This window comes from Tamandua tetradactyla, chromosome 3 (assembly GCF_023851605.1).
Source record: "Tamandua tetradactyla isolate mTamTet1 chromosome 3, mTamTet1.pri, whole genome shotgun sequence".
NCBI lineage: Eukaryota > Metazoa > Chordata > Mammalia > Pilosa > Myrmecophagidae > Tamandua > Tamandua tetradactyla.
The window spans coordinates 55,975,815-55,994,295 of NC_135329.1; the positions used below are offsets into that span (position 1 = coordinate 55,975,815).

The 18,481-nt window shown below is 38.2% G+C and overlaps 1 long non-coding RNA gene across 1 annotated transcript in view; it reads right to left on the bottom strand.

Annotated features, from left to right (window-relative positions):
* Positions 1-18,481, bottom strand: part of LOC143677312 (uncharacterized) — a 92,682-nt gene that overhangs the window by 56,721 nt on the left and 17,480 nt on the right. Inside the window, exon 2 of the long non-coding RNA XR_013172504.1 lies at positions 12,364-12,428. This is a non-coding gene — a long non-coding RNA (uncharacterized LOC143677312). The remainder of the gene's footprint in view (positions 1-12,363; positions 12,429-18,481) is intronic.

Here is an 18,481-nt window from a genome sequence, read left to right on the forward strand (position 1 = left end):
ATCATTTTAATGGCAGACACCATGCAACATTGAGATTTCAGTTTATGTTGTAAGGTTGCTACTCTAACAATAAGATTCTGAGTCTGATTTTCAGAGATCTCAAGTCTGTGTCTACAGGAAACAAGATTTTCCTTCAGGATACTCATAGAAACTTCTACATCTGTCAGATCGCACTTAAACTTCTCATATGAAGCCTTAAGCCCATCCCTTTCCCTCCTTAATGTGGCCAGTGTAGCTAACAACAACCAGCCAACACCTCAATGCTGCCTATTTCCACAAAACTCCATAAAAGTGTCAAAAACCTTATCTCCCAGAGCCTGGCTTCGTAGAAGTGAAGCATTAGGAGAATTGAGTGGTGATATTTTGACTATCTGTTTTGCCAACTCACTCCATGGATTGGGAGTGTCATTCTGATTATGGGAATCAGAGTCCTTAGTGCCTTTGAGTTCAGTCAGAGTAGAAAACTATCCACAAAAACCCATTTTTAAGGTTCTGTTTCTTAAGAACCACTCCTGGTACCAAGTTGTATTAGTTAGGTTTCTTTAGAGAAATAGAATCAACAGGAAACACTCGCAAATACAAAATTTATAAAAGTGTCTCATGTAATGTGGAAATGCAGAGTCCAAAATCTGCAGGACAGGCTGTCAAGCTGACGATTCCAATGGAGGGTCTGGACGAACTCCACAGGAGAAGTTCACCGACAGATGCAGGAAGAGAGCCTGTCTCTTTTGAATCCTCCTTAAAAGGCTTCCAGTGATTAGATTAAGCATCACTCGTTACAGAAGACACTTCCCTTGGCTGATTACAAATGGAATCAGCTGTGGATGCAGCTGATGTGATTATCATTTAATTCTATGAAATATCTTCATCACAACAGACAGGCCAGCATTTGTCCAACCAGACAAACAGGTACCACCACTTGGCCAAGTTGACACATGAACCTGACCATGACAGTATATAACCAGAAAAATTGAAAGCAGGGACAGGAACATATATTTTCACACTGATATTTACCACAGCATTATTCACAGTTGTGAAAAGACAGGAGCAACGCAAATGTCCATCAACCGATGAATGGAGTAGAAAAATGTAGTATATTCATACGATCAAATCTTATTCAGCTGTAAGAAGGAATGAAACCCCGATGCATGTAACCACATGGATGAACATTGAGGACATTATGTTGAGTGAAATAAGTCAGACACGAAAGGACAAATAGTGTATGATTTCACCTATAAGAACTAATTATAAAAAGCAAACTCACAGAGTTAGCATCTAGAATACAGGTTACCAGGGGATGATTGGGAGTGGAGAATTGGGAGCTGATGCTTAATTTGTACAGAATTTCTATTTAGATAGATTGTGAATGTTTCAAAATTGATGGTAGTGCTGGTAGCATATTACTATGAGTGTAATGTGAAAGTGGTTGAAAGTGGAAGTTTTGAGTCATGTATATTACTAGAATGAAAGAAGATAAAATATATGACTGTATAACACAGTGAACCTTGTTGTGGATGATGGAAATGAGTGAATAGTACAAGTATAAGAATGTTCTTTCATTAATTATAATAAATGTAAGACTAATATAAGGTGTTGATAATAGGACAAAATATGCCTAATATAAACCTTGGACTATACTAAATATTCTTTCATCAGTTGTAACAAAGGTACAATGCTAATGCAAAATGTCGTCAATAAGGGGAGTATATGAATATGCTGTGCTTTTCTTTTCATGTATTTTCTTTAAACCTACAGCTTCTCTAGCCAAATATAATAATAATTTAAAAATAAATTTCAAAAAATAACTTGAAGTGAATCTTATACCTAAATGAAAGAAGTAAAACTAAAACTTAAAAAAAATTTAGTGTCCATGGGTCAGGCAAAGATTTTTTTTAATTCAACACAAAGCCCACAGACTATGAAAGAAATAAAATAAATAAATTGAACTTCTTCAAGATGGAAGGAAAGCAACAGACTGAGACAAGATTTGCAAAACATATATCCAATAAGGACTTGTATCCTGGATATGCAAAGAACACTTGCAATGAAATCATTATACCATTAGAAATGGGCAAAAGTTTTGAACAGACATTTTATAGAAAAAACGTAAAGATGGCAAATAAGCACATGACAAGATGTTCAACATCCTTAGTTGTTAGGGAAGTGAAAATTTAAACCATATAAAATTAGTAGATTGAAATGTTAGTAATCAATGAAAGGGAGTGGTAAGTGGTATAGAAAAAAATAGGGGAAACATAGGCTAAAATATATTGGGTAGATGGAAACGCTAGCAGTCAGTGTGGGGGTGGGGTGGGGGTATGGTATGTATTCATTTTTTTCTTTTTTCTTTTTATTTCTTTTTCTGAATTGATGTGAATGTTCTGGGAAGTGATCATACTGATGAATGTGCAATTATGTGATGATATTGTGAGTTATTGATTGTATAGCAAGAATTGAATGATCAGAAATAAAAAAAAATAAAAAAACAAGAAACAAGAATTGAATGATCATATGGTGGGAATGTTTGTGTTTGTATGTTACTATGTTTAAAAAAAATTTTAATTAAAAAACATTTTAACCACAAGGTGATAACATGACATGCCCACTGCAGGTTTGAAAGTGTTCTCTACCTTCAGAAAATCCATTATCTGTTAATCCTAATCCAATCTTGTTGAGGGGCAGACCTTTTGTTTGGGTGGGACCTTTTAAGTAGATTGTTTCCATGGAGCTGTGAGCCACCTAGTTGTGAGTGGGACCTTTTGATTAGATGGAGGTGCGACCCCTCCAATTCATGATGGGTCTTAATTAGTTTACTGGAGTCCTTAAAAGAGCTCATGGAGAGAAAAAGAGCTCAGAGCTGACAGAGAGAGCAGGTGCCTAGACACAGATGCTTAGAGATGCATAAGGAAAGCCCCTTGGAGGAGGCCAGAAGGACCCACAGAAGCTGAAAGAGCCATTTTGAAACCAACCTAGGAGAGAAGGGCCAGCAGGCATCATCAAGTCCTCCCCATATGACTGAAGAACCTAAATGCTACCATTCTTCTGAAATGGTAGCCTCTTGTTGGTGTCTTAACTTGGATATTTTCATGGCCTTAGTATTGTAACTTAATAAATCTCCTTTATAAAAGCTAATCCAGGGTGCACGGGGGTTTCAGTGTTAGAATGCTTGCCTTTCTTGTGGGAGATGCAAATTTGATTCCCAGAACATGCACTGCCTCCTTCCCCCCTCAAAAACCAATCCATTTTTGGTATATTGCATCCCAGCAACTTTAGCAAAATCAAAATACTCACTGAATTAGATAAAATTTAAAAGACCGTCAATGCCAAGTCTTGACTAGAATGTGAAGCAATTGGAACTCCCATCCATTGCTGATAGGAGTGCAAAATTGCACAATTATATTGAAAAGCAGTTCAGCATCTACTTTTTTTTTTTTTTGCATGGGCGGGCACCAGGAATCAAACCTGGGTCTCCAGCATGGTAGATGAGAATTCTGCCACTGAGCCACTGTCACATCGCCCAACATTTACTTTTAAAGTTAAGCCTTCACTTACCACATGACTTAAAATTCTACCTCGGCATTTTGTCAAGTGAAATGGAAAACATATGTTAATACAAAGATTGTATATGAATATTCATTAGCAGCTTTGTTCACAGTAGATAAAAAGTGGAAACAGCCCAAATGCAAATGGAAAGGCAAACGAATAGGAAAATATATATATAAATTTCTCATATAAATATATATTGAAATGGACTACTATTCAGCAATAATAAGGAATGAACTACTCACACATAGGAAAGCATGAAGGAAGCACAAAAGCATTATGCAAAAAAAGTCAAATACAAAAGACAACCTACTGTGTGTTCTAGAAGAGGCAGACCTACAATGGATAAAGAGCAGATCAGTGGCTGCTAGGGATTAGAGGATTGAGGATGCATTTGGATACAATGTCCTTTGGTAGTGGTTACACTACTATATGCACATTTCAAAACTCATCATTACAATTAAAATTGGTGAATTTTATTGTAAGTAAATTATACATCTGTTAGCATTTGGATTTATCTTTGTCCACTTTTTCATTCTTCTAGCCATTTTTCAGCTTCATATTTAATGGTTCAGAACTAAGGTGTCTACTCATATCAAGGATAGGTTTGTGTTTCAGTTTCTTATTTTCCTTTTTTTTTGTCAAGGGTTTTGAGAGAAAAAGAGTGAGAATATCTTTCATCTATCTAGAAACCTGGAAGTCTTATAAATGATGCTTAAAACAATGAGACTGGATCTATCCTTATTTCTGTATTAACTTACATTTTGAGACATTATTGAGTTCTCACAATATTAAATAAGGACTCAGATCTCCTACATCTCCTGAGTCCAGCTTCCTTCCCTAACTTCCCCAACAGAGTTATAAAATAACTTTGGTTATACTAACATTCAGGATATACCTTATGATTGTGCAAATGTTCACTAGAGAATCACATCGATACCAGTATTTTCATAACACCTTTCTTATTCAGTCCTTCTTTTTTCCAGGTGTTACTAATTTCTTCCTTTTCCCCATTGGCTTGGTTTTCTACACATCTGTATTTTTCCTAATGCCCCAGTGTCCTCAACTCTATCAATAATGCTTTCCACAATCACAAATATGTCACATTCATGGTATTCCTTGACATCTCCTTCACAGAGGTGCCTTTCCATGTTCTTTAATTTATACTAGTTGTGTGCAGAGATCACCTGGCAGTTTCCATTCACTATCATGGCTGTTCTGATAAATGTATAACCTTCCAATTTCCTCCTATGACATGTTTTGGACCCCTGTTTCCTGGATTCTATGTCTTCCTTTCTTGGTTTACTTCCTTGTTTGATTGGCTCATTAACTCCAGTAGCTCATTTAGGATGGTACAGGGAATTAAATTATTTTTACTTCTTGCATACTTGAAAATGTCTTATTCTACCCTCATTTGATTGACAGTTTGGCTAAATATAGAAGTCTAGAGTATAAATATTGAAGGCACTGGTCCATTGTCTATTAGACGTCAATATTGCTGAAAAGTATATTGACTTTAATTCCCTTTTCTCCTCTCTATACACTTATAGTAATTTCAGTGTGGCCCTGAAATTCTAAAATTTCACAATGGTGTACATATTCTTGGGTCTTTTTTGTTCTTTCTGCTAGGCACATGCTGAGATTTTTTTTTTTTTTTCACATGGGCAGTCACCAGGAATCACACCCAGGTCCTCTGGCATGGCAGGCAAGCATTCTTGCCTGCTGAGCCACCACGGCCCGCCCACACGCTGAGATTTCTTATTTGGAAACTCCTTTTTCAGTTCTGGTAAATTTTCTTCTATTATTTCCTTGATAATTTTATCCCCTTTGTTTGTTCTCATTCTGGCATTTTTAATAGTTGGCTTTGGACCTCTAGCTTTTTTTTTTTAAACTTTTTTTTATTGTATAGTATAACATATATACAAAGCAAAGACATAAAAAAGCAATAGTTTTCAAAGCACTCTTCAACAAGTGGTTATTTTAGGATAGATCCCAGAGTTTGTCATGGGCTACCATATGATCCTCTCATATTTTTCCTTCTAGCTGCTCCAGAATACAGGTGGCTAGAGGGCTTAAATACTTTTTATCATCACAATTGAATTTTTTCCCTTCTTTTTTTGTGAAAAATAACCTATATACAAAAAAACTATAAATTTCAAAGCAAAGAAACACAATGAGTTGTACAACATATTTCAGACTTTGACATGGGTTATAATTTCAGAATTTTAGGTTTTTACTTCTAGCTGCCCTAAAATACTGGAGATTAAAAGAGATATAAATGTAATGATTCAGCATTCATATTCATTTGTTAAGTCTTATCTTCTATGTATAATTCCACCATCACCTTTGCTCTTTCCACACCTCTCTTTGGGGTTGTTTGGGCTATGGCAATTCTAAATTTTTGATATTGGAAGGGTCTGTCACTAAAATGGGGTAGGGAGATGGAAATATCTGATGTTCTGGAGAGGCTGGGCTAGGTTTCAGGACTTCTCTGGACCAGGGGACCATCTGGAGGTTGTAGATTTCTGGAAAGTTACTCTAGTGCCTGGAAACCTTATGGAATCTCATATACTATCCTAGGTATTCTTTAGGATTGACTGGAATGGTCTTGGTTATGGGGTTGACAGGTTATGATAGGTAGCAAGGTCTACCTGAAGCTTGCATAAGAGCAACATCCAGAGTAGCCTCTCAACTCTATTTAAACTCTCTCTGCCACTGATACTTTATTAATTACACTTTTTTTCCCCTTTGAACCTCTAGCTTTTTGTTATCTTTCCTGTGGTGGTTTGAAGCTGTATGTACTCCAGAACAAACATGGCCTTAAATCTAATCCATTCCTGTACATGTAAATCTCTTGTAAGTAGGACCTTTAGATGAGGCTACAGCAGTTAAGGTGTGACCTCCCTTATCCAGGATGGGTCTTAATCTTCTTTCTGGAATCCTTTATAAACAGAGTGAATACAGACAATGTGAGAAAGCCACAAAAGCAAGAAGCTGTTATCAATGAAGCCTGTAAGAAAAAGGAAAGATCAGCAGACACCACCCTCTGCTTTGTCACGTGACAGAGGAGCTGAGGATCACTGGCAGCCAGCCTTCAGGAAGAAAGCATGGCCTTGATGATGCTTTGATTTGGGCATTTTTCATCCTCAAAACTGTAAGCTAGAGAGGTTCTTCCAGAAAAGATGGCAGAGTAGGAAGCTCCATGACTCATTCCTTCAAGCAAAACAATGATTAAACAGGCAGAAACTGTCTGAAACAACTATTTTGAAACTCCAGAGGCCAGACGAACATCCAGGAACAAGCAGAAGGATGAGGCTGATAAATTATAGTAAAGAACAGTAAATTGCTCTCTCCACATCAACTTATGTGTGAGACTAAAGCAAAAAATGTTTATTTGGCACAAAATTTATATTTTGACTAGTGCATTTCCTGATATAACTTATGTAGATAGCTTGGTTGAACACCATAAGTACATGGAACCTTGGGTAGGACATGAGATTTTGTTGGTTTGTCCAGAGTGATGCCCCGATGAATCCCAGAGTGATTTGATCAGTGATTGGAAAAGTATTTGCAAAGTGAAGGGAATGGGGGAAAATTCAACTTCCCCAAGTTAAATTCTTGATATTCTCACAAGCAGTGTGGACAACCAAAGCTATAGGCTGAGCCCCCAGTCTTGGGGTTTGTTCATATGAAACTTAACCCCACAAAGGATAGGTCAAGTCTACTTAAAATTTAGGCCTAAGAGTCAACCCAAGAGAGCCTCTTTTGTGGCTCATATGTGACCTCTCTCTCCAGCAAACTCACCACCTTCCCCCTATCAATGTGGGACATGAATCCCAGGGGTGTGGACCTTCCTGGCAACGTGGGACAGAAATTCTAGAGTGAGCTGAGCTGCAGCATCAAGGGATTGAGAAAAACCCTAGAATGAGCTGAGATTCAGCATCAAGGGATTGAGAAAAGCTTCTCAACCAAAAGGGAGAAGAGTGAAATGAGACAAAGTGTCAATGGCTGAGAGATTCCAAACAGAGTCGAGAGGTTATCCTCGAGGTTATTCTTACGCATTAAGTAGATATCACCTTGTTATTCAAGATGTAATGGAGAGGCTGGAGGGAACTGCCTGAAAATGTAGAACTGTGTTCCAGTAGCCATGTTTATTGAAGATGATTGAATAATGATATAGCTTTCACAATGTGACCGTGTGATTGTGAAAACCTTGTGTCTGATGCTCCTTTTATCTACCTTGTCAACAGACAAGTAGTATATATGGAATAGAAATAAATAAAAGGGAGAACAAATGTTAAAATAAATTTAGTTTGAAATGCCAGTGATTAATGAAAGGGAGGAGTAAGGAGTATGGTCTGTATAATCTTTTTTTTCTGTTTTTGTTTTATTTCTTTTTCTGTTGTCTTTTTATTTCTTTTTCTGAATTGATGCAAATGTTTTACGAAATGATCATGATCATGAATATGCAACTATGTGATGATATTGTGAATTACTGATTATATATGTAGAACGGAAAAAAAAAATTGCTCTCTCCACAAAGCCACTATCTATGTTCATCCCCTACTCTTACAGCAGGCCACCATAGGGTCCAGACCTTGGCTAACTCACTGGTAACAGAAAGGAACATAAAAATCTGATCACTGAGCACGACTTTTGGTTAGTGAATTCAGATTGCTAGGTGCCAGCTCTGAGGGCAGCTATTGTTTCAACCCATTCCTAACAAAGTCAATGGCAGCCATTGTTTCAATCCTCCCCAGCCAAGGGTGGAGCTGTAAAAAGACACAGTGCTAACTCAGAGCTATAGGGGACAGTTAGCTAAATGGCTGCATTTGCTGGGTAGGCCAAGAAAGCTTAGCTTTGGGGACTCATCAGAGAAGATCTTGGCATCTTTCCTGATCCCCTCCCTAGGGAACTCTTGAGTCAGTCTGTAGCCCCCTTGCGGGCCTGGGAAAGACTGACTTGGGAAAGTCTTTTCCAGGTGATCCTTCTCTCAGAATTTTGCCTCCAGGCAAAAACAACTTGAAAGAATGAAAGGAGTATAAAAACTTCTAGAAGTAGACAGTTTGGGGCAAAGGCCTGGCAGCTTCAGATACCTGGGAGAGAGAGGACTGTCTTCTGGGAAATAGAGGGGGCAAACAAACTCCTATAAACAGAGGAATTCCCAAACAACTAACAAGCAAAAGCCCATAACAAGACTGAGGTCCAAAAAGACAGGGAAAACCCTACACATTGCATTTGCCTTGGGAGACCTTCCTGATAGGTGGGCTGATACTAAAGAAAATCTCTTTCTCATCACCAGCTGGATACAAAACCAAGAAACAGACATTCCAGGAAATAAAGCCTTCAGTCAATGTTTTAAGCTATTAAAATGTACAGTGTGAAACAAAAGAGTACAACACACACACACACACACACACACACAAAGAGTATAAGACAAAGAAATAGGAAATGATGGCCCATCCAAAGGAAGAGAATAAAAATACTGAAAATGCCAATGAAGCAGGCAAGAATGTGGACATACCAAGGACAGCCTTTTAAGAAAGGTCTTTAAAATGCTCAAGGAGATGAAGGAAAGGACAGAGAAAGAACTAAAGGATATTAGGAAAGCAAAGAATGAGCAATATGAGAATCTAAGTAAAAAGATAGAAATTTTAAAAAGGAACCAAACAGAGCTATGGGAGTTGAAGATTACAATAATGGAAATGGAAAATGCCCAGGAGGCTTTCAAGAGCATATTGGAGTTGGCAGAAGAAAGAATTAGTGAACTTGAATATGAAACACTTGAGATGAGTCAGGCTGAGGAGCAGAAATAATAAAGTTAACATAGTCCAAGACAGCTATGGGATACCATGAGGCACACCGATATGCATAGTACAGGAGTCCAAGAAGGAGAAGAAAGAATGAAAGGGACAGAAGGAATATTCAAAATAATAATGAGAGAGTACGTCTCAAATTAGCAAAAGACATGAATATGCACATCCAAGAAGCTCAGAGAACACCAAACAGGATAAACACAAAGAAAAATACACCCTATCATTTATTGATCTTACTTACTGTCAAACGCAAAGGACAAGAAGAAAGAGAGTTCTGAAAGCTGCAAGAGCAAAACAACATGTTATGTACAAGGGAGTCCCAATTAGATTGAATGCTGATTTCTCATCAGAAACCATGGAGGCAAGAAGGCAGTGGATTGAAATACTTAGGGGGCTGAAAGAAAACAGTCATCATCCTGGAGGTTTTTAACCAGTGAGACTCTCTCTAAGACATTCTCAGATAAATGAAAGCTGAGAAGTTCATCACCACTAGATCCAAAGTTCTTCAGACTGAAAGGAAAGAACACTAAATAGTGGTCCAAAGCAACATGAAGAAATAAAGACCTGTGGTGAAGGTAACCATTTCTGTAATTATAAATGCTATCATTATTATATTGTATTGTTTAGTATGTAACCCTTAGTGAGACTAACAAAAAAAAAAGAGAGAGATACAAATATCAAAAATCAGAAATAAAAGAGGGGACATTACTACCAACCCTGCTGAAATAAAAAGGACTATAAGAGGATAATATTAGATAAACTAAATAAAATAGAAAAATTCTTAGAAACACACAAACTACCTATGTTGACTCAAGAAGAAATAGAAAATCTCAACAACAAACCAATTACTAGTAAAGAGATTGAATTCATCTTCAAAAACCTCCCAACAAAGAAAATCCAGGACCAGAGGGCTTCACAGGGGAATTTTACCAAATATTCCAAGAAGATTTAACTCCAATTCTTCTCAAACTCTTCCAAAAAAACTGAAAAGGAGGGAATACTCCCTGACTCATTCTATGAGGCCGCCAACATCACCCTCATACTAAAATCAAATAAACAAGCCACAAGAAAAGAAAACTATAGACCAAAATCTCCTATGAATAAAGATGCAAAAATCATCAACAAAATATTGGCAAACCGAATCCAACAGAACATTTAAAGAATTATACACCATGGTCAAGTGGAAGTTACCCCTGGTATGCAAGTTTGGTTTAACAAAAGAATATCAACTAATGCAATACACCAAATTAATAGAATGAAGGAGAAAAAAACACATGATCACCTCAATTGAAGCAGAAAAGGCATTTGACAAAAGACAGCTCTTTTTTTTTTCTTTTTTTTTTATAAAAACACTTAGAAAACTAGGAATAGAATTCTTCAATATGAGTAAGGGCCTATATGAAAAACCCACAGCTAACATCAACTCACTGGTGAAAGACTGAAAGCTTTCCCTCTAAGATCTGGAACAAGACAAGAAGGTCCATTGTCATTTCTGCTATTCACCGTTGTACTGGAAGTTCTAGCCAGAATAATTAGGCAAGAAAATAACAAGCACCCAAATTGGAAAGGAAGAAGTCCAAGTTTCCCTATTTGCTGATGATAGGATCCTATACATGGAAAATCTTGAAAAATCCGCAGAGCTCCTAAAGCTAATAAATGAATTCAGCAAAGTGGTGGGGCAAAAGATCAACATCTAAAAATCAATAGTGTTCATTGTTTCCAATGAACTTTCAGAAGAAGAAATCAAGAGAAAAATTCTATTCACAATAGCAACTAAAACAATCAAGTATCTAGGAATAAATCCAACCAAGGGTGTAAAGGACTTGTACATAAAAAACTACAAAACATTTCCATTAGAAATTAAAGAAGATCTAAATAAATAGAAGAACATTCTCTGTTCATGGATTAGAAGACTAAATATTGTTAAGATGTCAATACCATCCAAAGCAATTTATAGATTCAATGCAATCCTGATAAAAATTCCAACAACCTTCTTTGAAGAAATGGAAAGCCAATTAACAAATTTATATGGAAGTGTAGGGGGCCCCAAATAGCTAAAGCCATCTTGTTTTTGGAGAATAAAGTTGGAGGGCTCACACTTTCCAAACTTCAAACATATTACAAAACCACGGTAATAAAAAAAGTGTGATATTGGTACAAGGAGACATATATTTAGACAATTATAGAAATGGGCTATCATCAATTGTAACAATCGTCCCACGCCACTACAAGGTGTTGGTAGTGGAGTGGTATAAGATACCCTGTATTTTATGCCTGATTTCTCTGTAAACCCACAACTCTCTAAGAAAGAAAAATAAAAAAACGAAACTGTATGTTAATAAATTCCCATTGTTCAAACTGAACCATTTCATGTTATTTGCTTTAAGCAGCTTAGGAAACTAAAGTATTTCCTTTGCCATTTTCCATCTTCTAATGTTTTTGTTCTATTTTCTGGAAATTTCTGAAATTTTCTTTTAATTTACTTTTTTCTCTTCCATTTTTATTTTGGCTCTCATATATTTAATTTTACAGAGATTTTTCTTGTTTTCAGGATTTTTTTTTAAAGCTCTTTGATTCTTATTTCATGGATATGATACCATCTCTACTCTCCATGGGGTGATTATTGAATTAACATCATCTCTGATTTCTGTGAATTATTTTTTCCATTTATTTATTTGTCCTGCCTTCTGTCTTTGAGGTTCTATAGCTTTCCTCCCATATTTGAAGGCGCTTGGCCATAAGTCCTTTATATATGTGTGTGTGTGTGTGTATGTGTATTCATCAGCAAGACCATTTCTTAGAACATTCGCATAACTCCAGAAAAAGAAATAAAAAGAAAAAACTCATATATCCCATACACTTTACCCTCCCTCTCATTGACCACTAGGTGACCATAAGCTCTTATTAATAACTGGATCTTAGAAAGCTCATGGGTAGCTGTGCAGAAGACAGACTTTGCCCTGGTGGGCAAAGTATTGGAGGACCGAGCTTCAAACTGACTTACATTGTGAAGAATTCCAATCGTCGTATCTGGGATCTACTCCAGAGAAGAATCTTCTAATCACCTGCCTGGGGGAAGGGGGATATACAATTTGCAACTGGCATATTGGAAATGGGGAGGGGGGCAATGTTGAGATTTTTACTAGATTCTCCTGTTTTCAACCCTGTCCTTCCTCTCATCCCACCCACCCACTCTCACACTCCTCTATCCACCAGCCCATTCCTTTGGTCCTTGTGTCCAAGGAGTGTTTTTATTCTCTTCTTTTTATTTTACTGTTATCTTAGTTGGGAGTGGAGAGAGAGAGAGAGAGAGAGAGAGAGACAGACAGACAGACAGACAGACACACACACACACACACAGAGAGAGAGAGAGAGAGAGAGAGAGAGAGAGATAGGAAAAAAGCAACAGTGCGACTATTCAATCTCTCACCTGCCTGTTTCAGTGATAGCACTTGTTTCAGGGATAAGGAACTTGAATGAGACTGAGAGTCTGCCTTCTCCATGATACCCCATGATTCCCCAAGCCACTCCTTCTGCCTGGGTCTCAGTTTCCTCATCTACAAAATGGGTGAATAGTACTAGAGGAATTTTAGAGGCTCTCTGTTCTGAAATTGTATTTTTCAAGAAGTTAGAACTGATCTCCATGGCCATTTTGTTTGTCATATTTTTGGTGCTCCCAAGATGTCCCACCAGTATCCTTATTTTTTTTAAATCTCTACCACTCTTCTTTAGAGTGAATGGCCAAGTGCAGGGCTGGATTCATGGGTGTTAACACATTCCATCATCTTGAAATTCTTAGTAATTTTGGAGCAAAGGGCCCCATATTTTCATTTTGAGTTGGACGCCAGAAATATCAGCTGTTTCTGACCATGGGATGGTTCCAAACATGGTATCCTCTTTCAAGGACCTTAGCACTCATTTCTGGAGCCTCAACTTCTGTGACTCTACTAACTCTCCTTCCTGGGAGGGAGGGAAGAGAAAGACCATGTTTGCCTCAACACTGTGAATGAATAAACCAGACCCTAACAGGTTCTGCAACTTGCCTGAGATCTTATCAGTTAAGAGTTTGGGAAGCTCCTGAGTTATTTAAACCATGTCGTGAGCACCTCACACAAATCTTAGAAGGTTGTTTTGCTTCTGTTTAATTGGGGCTGTGCCTTCTGGCTATTGATGTCCTTTGACAATGCAATTTTACTTCCAGAGTACTTTGTAAATTTATCCTTTCACTCACTAAAGAAACCTTTATGAAACTTCTACTACATCAGCAGAAAGAGCTGGCTCTTTGGAATAGGCAGAAGTGAGGTAAGGTTTCCTCTCTGCCCTTTGCTGGCTCCATAACCTGATTTAACTTCCTGTGTCTCCATTTCCTCTACAGTTTAATGAGAAAAGTATGATTCTCTCCTTTCTCATTTATAGGATAAATTAGGTTAATGGGCCCAGTACAGTGCCTGGCACAGGAACCGTGCTTAGCAAATGTTCATTCCTTTACCCTTCTCCACAGAGCTATGCAAGCCACTCAGAGTTTCAGCATTAGTTATGGACCAGTCCCCAAGCAGAGGATCCATTCATAGGTTATATGCTTTGTTTCCAGCAGAAATGTTGATGGACGCTGAGGGAGGAGGGAGGCTCGAATGAACGAGAAGTATCAAGGACAGTGTTTACCTTCTGGAATGTCCCTGTGCTTTGTGATTAGCATTTAAGGGTTCCCAGAGGGCTTTGAAGTTAATAATATGTCTGTCCCTCCCTTTCAACTGATAATTTTAAAGTGATATACCTATATCAAAGTAATAAAATTGGGAGGTTCTTGCAAGGAGCCAAGACTTGCTCCTTATCTAGAAAAAGGAAGTCTACTTATGAAAATTAAGCCCACAGAGAGGAACGGCATGGGTGTTTGTCCTTAGAAATGTCTCCTCTGCAAAACTGTGCCTGTTTTTTGAGATTGGTGAGGGGAATAATGTGGTAAATGAAGCTGAGTAACAATTTCTGACATGTGTATATTACTTTCCAGGTTACGAAGTTTTTACAAACCCCTTGCACATTCATTATCCTATTTGTACTTTATAACTTTATAAGGCAGTTTGGTAAATTATCAGCCCATACTGCAGATGAGAAAACAGACTCAGAAAAGTGCCTCGTTTGGGTCACACAGCTAGCAGGTAAGTAGTAGAGCCAGGATTAAAATCTACTCTCTCAATTCCAGATTCTTTGCTCTGTTGCCTCCTTGAAATAGTATTTAGCTATTTCCACATTCAATAAAATCTCTTTAAACATTGAACTGAGTTGGCCTTGTGAGGGCATGGCCCTGGGATGTTGGCAGCATCTGGGTATCAGAAGGAGGCAGTGAGACCAGCTCTTACATGGTCATATCCCAACAGACCTGAGCTCCAGCCAGGCTGAGAGGTGGGCCCATTCCTTGACTTCCCATGACCTGGCCCCATGAGAATAATGCAGCCATGAGGGTTGCCTCATCAGGGGCCAGATTTGTCCCTCTCACTTTGTTCCTGTAATCTCCCCTCTCTCTCCTATTTAATCAATATTTCATGTCCATTAGCATATATGCATGCTGCAACAGCTCACATTTTTAACCCTCCTCATCCATATCTCCCTTCAGCTACTGACCCATTTCTTTGCTTCTCTTTTCAGCAAAATTCCTATGGGAGTTGGCTTTACTTACTGTCTACTCTTTTCCTCCTCCTGTTCTGTCTTGAATCCACTTTAATTAAGCTTTCATTCTTACCACTTGACTGAAATCACTCTCACTCTCATCAGTGATGTGTATCTTGCTAAATCCTGTGCTAATCTTACCCAGATTCTTAATAGCATTTGACATGTCTTCTTCCTTCCTTTCTTCCTTCCTTCCCTCTCTCTTTCTTTTTTTTAATATTTCTTCATTCTTAAACTTTCTTCACTTGGCTTCTGGTCATCTCACTCCCCTGGCTTTTCTTCTTCTATACTAGCTGCTCCTTCTCCAATATCTTTGCTAGATTCTTCTGCTGTTACTGACTTTTTCTTTTTTTCATAGGCAGGCACTGGGAATAGAATCCAGATCTCCAACATGGCAGGCAATAACTCTGCCACTGAGCCACCATTACCCACCTTTTACTGACTTCTAAATGTTACAGTGCCCCATGTCTCACTCTGGGCTCCCTTCTCTCATCTACCAACTACTCCCACTCCTGAGGTGTGTCCTTATTTAATCTCATAGCTTTAATCCCACTAGTACACTGATGACTCCCAAATTCACATCTCCAGACTCATCTGTCTTACTTCCTGCTCAACAGTTCCTCTTCTATTTCTAGTAGACATCTCAAACTTCACATGTCCCAAATGTTGGCTTTTCCCCCCCACCCCCGCAAACTTGCTGGTAACCATCTCAGTAAAGGGTTCCACCATTCACCTAAATATGCCTCTTTTTCTCACAACTCTGTTTGATACATTGTTGGCTCCACCAATATTTCTCTTTCTGTTTGCTCCACCACTACTGCCGTAATCCAAGGACCATCATCTCTAGGTTTGATTCCCGCAATAGCCTCCCAGTTCAGTCATCTTCATTCCACTCTTATCTTCTACGTGTTATTCCACCCACAGCAGCCTGGAGAAATATTTCAAAGCATAAAATAGAACAAATATGTCACTCCTCTATTCAAAATCCTTCAGTGGCTTTTCGATAGTGTCAAATTAAAACTCCTAACAGTTTTTTGTTTGCTTGTTTTTGTGTAACAAAACTGCTTACCAGAGCTACAACATAAAGCACTCATCAAATCAGTCTAATAATTTCTAAGACAGTTGTGGTTTTTGGAAATTATGGGTATGATTTTTTTGGTATAATACAATCTCACTAATTAAATGAGGCCCCTATTGGAGCTATAATGTGACAGAAGGAAATGCATTAAACTCTTCCATGCATTTCTCCATTAAATCAATAGCTACTAGACAACTTATAGTCTCAAAATGGAGAATTTTTCTGCATAACAGTATTGATTTTGGTAATCATTCCTCAGCTTCTGTAGAATTAAGAGCTCTTACATTAAAAAATGTTCTGACCCTTACAATTTCATATGAGATTTTTACGTGTTCAACATCTCTATTATTGGTTTTTATTGGAATGCCATGTCTGACTAGGACAAGCCCAATCCTTCAGGCCAGATGAGAGGAGTTATAGTACAGGCCAAAACCATGGGTTTTTTTTTTACCAGGCTGTTTGCTTTTGACTCATGGTTCAGTCACTTATACAAATTTTATATGATTTCTCTTTATTTCAATTTTCTCATCTGTAAAATAGGGCTGATAATAATTATAATATTCAAATGACTTATTATGGTTTCTGGGTAAGAAATTGTACTAGATATGCATTTAGTGCTCCTTTTATTAGTAAAAATACAGTGTTTGTGCTCTTGATTAGAAGGCCTGTGGTAGGTTTTAACAAATGTGGTTCCATTCCAGCTTTTGGAGGGCTTGGGTTGGGGCAGACCAAAGACCAAAGGATATGTCTGGCATAGAGTTATGCATGAATTTTATTAGACTTAGAAACAGGAGATCTTCCATGGCGGTGACAGGCCACAGAAAATGAAGGCTAGCACTTCACAAAGGGGCCAAGGGAGTGCAAGTGTTTATAAAGGTTTAGGACAAGGGTGTGAGAACAGTTTCAGCAGGGTCTCATGACATAGGGGTTTGGAAGTTTGTTATCAACAGTGATCAAGGGAGGGGAGCTTTAATGCCTTGTTTACGATACCATTTGTACATTCTTTACCCTGAGGAGGTCTGATGACCTTAATGTCTGTCCCGGTCATGTAGGCGGCTACATGCAATGACCTGCTCTCTATATGGAGGAGAATGCTTTCAATATGACAAGCCTGGATCCCATAAACATGTTCCATTAAATGGAGGTAAAATTCAATAAGAATGTTGAAAAGAGGAATCTGCACCCTGGGTGTCCTCGGGCCTCAAACCATTTCTACAGGCTCTTCTTCCAGTCATGGGAGCACCCACTATTCCAACTGAACCCCACATTCCCGGCTTTTGCCCTGGTGAGGTTCCTAATACCATCCACTCTCTGCTCCACCAGTCTATCACCAGCTCTCACTGAGCCAACATCCCATGAAGACTGTAGTTTCCACATGCAGGCACAGATTAAACAGTCCAAGGAAGCCCTGGGGCCAGCTGCCAGCTGCTCCTCCAGAAGTGACTCCTCCCTCCCTGGTGGCAGCCAGTGATGGTGGTCAGAAGGTGGGACTTTCAAGAGGCTACTGGTGGCAGTATTTTTTTTTTTAACTTTTTATTGTAGTAACAAATATACAATTCAAACGTTTCCACTTTAATCACTTCCAAGTGTATATTCAGTGGTATTAACTCAATATATGGGGCTACCATTGCTAATATCCCTGATCCCAACTTTTTCATCATCTCAAACAGAAACTCTGGCCTATTAAACAATAATTCCCTCTTCCTGTCCCCTCTTGTCCCTGGTAACCTATACTCTACTATCTGTCTTTATGAAGTTTGCTTCTTCTAGGTATTTCTCGTAAGCAAGATCATGCAATACTTGTCTTTTTGTGTCAAAAGTCTTCAGGGTTCATCCATATCATAGCATCTATCAGAACTCCATTTCTTTTTATGGCTAAATAATAATTCATGTGTGTATATATACCACATTCTGTTATCCACTCATCTGTTGATTGACATTTGGTTTGTTTACATCTTTTGGCCATTGTAAATAATGCTGTCATAAACATTGGTGTGCAAATATCTGTTCAAGTCCCTGCTTTCAGTTATTTGGGGTTCTTATTTCTCAGCATCCTCACCAGTACTTATTATCTTCTGTGTGTGTGTGTTTTAAATAATAGCCATCCTAATGGATATGAAGTGGTATCTTATTGTGGTTTTATTTTGCATTTTCCTAATGATCAATGATGTTGAGCATCTTTCCACGTGCTTTTTGTCTTTTGTATATCTTCTTTGGAGAAATGCCTAGTCAACTCCTTTGCCCATTTTTCAATTGTGCCATTTGTCTTTTTGTTGATGAGTTGTAGGATCTCTTTACACATTCTGGACATCAACTGGTATGAGCTGGGAGGTGTGCTGGTTTAATATCAGCCTCAGGAGTCTAGGAAACCTTCCACTTT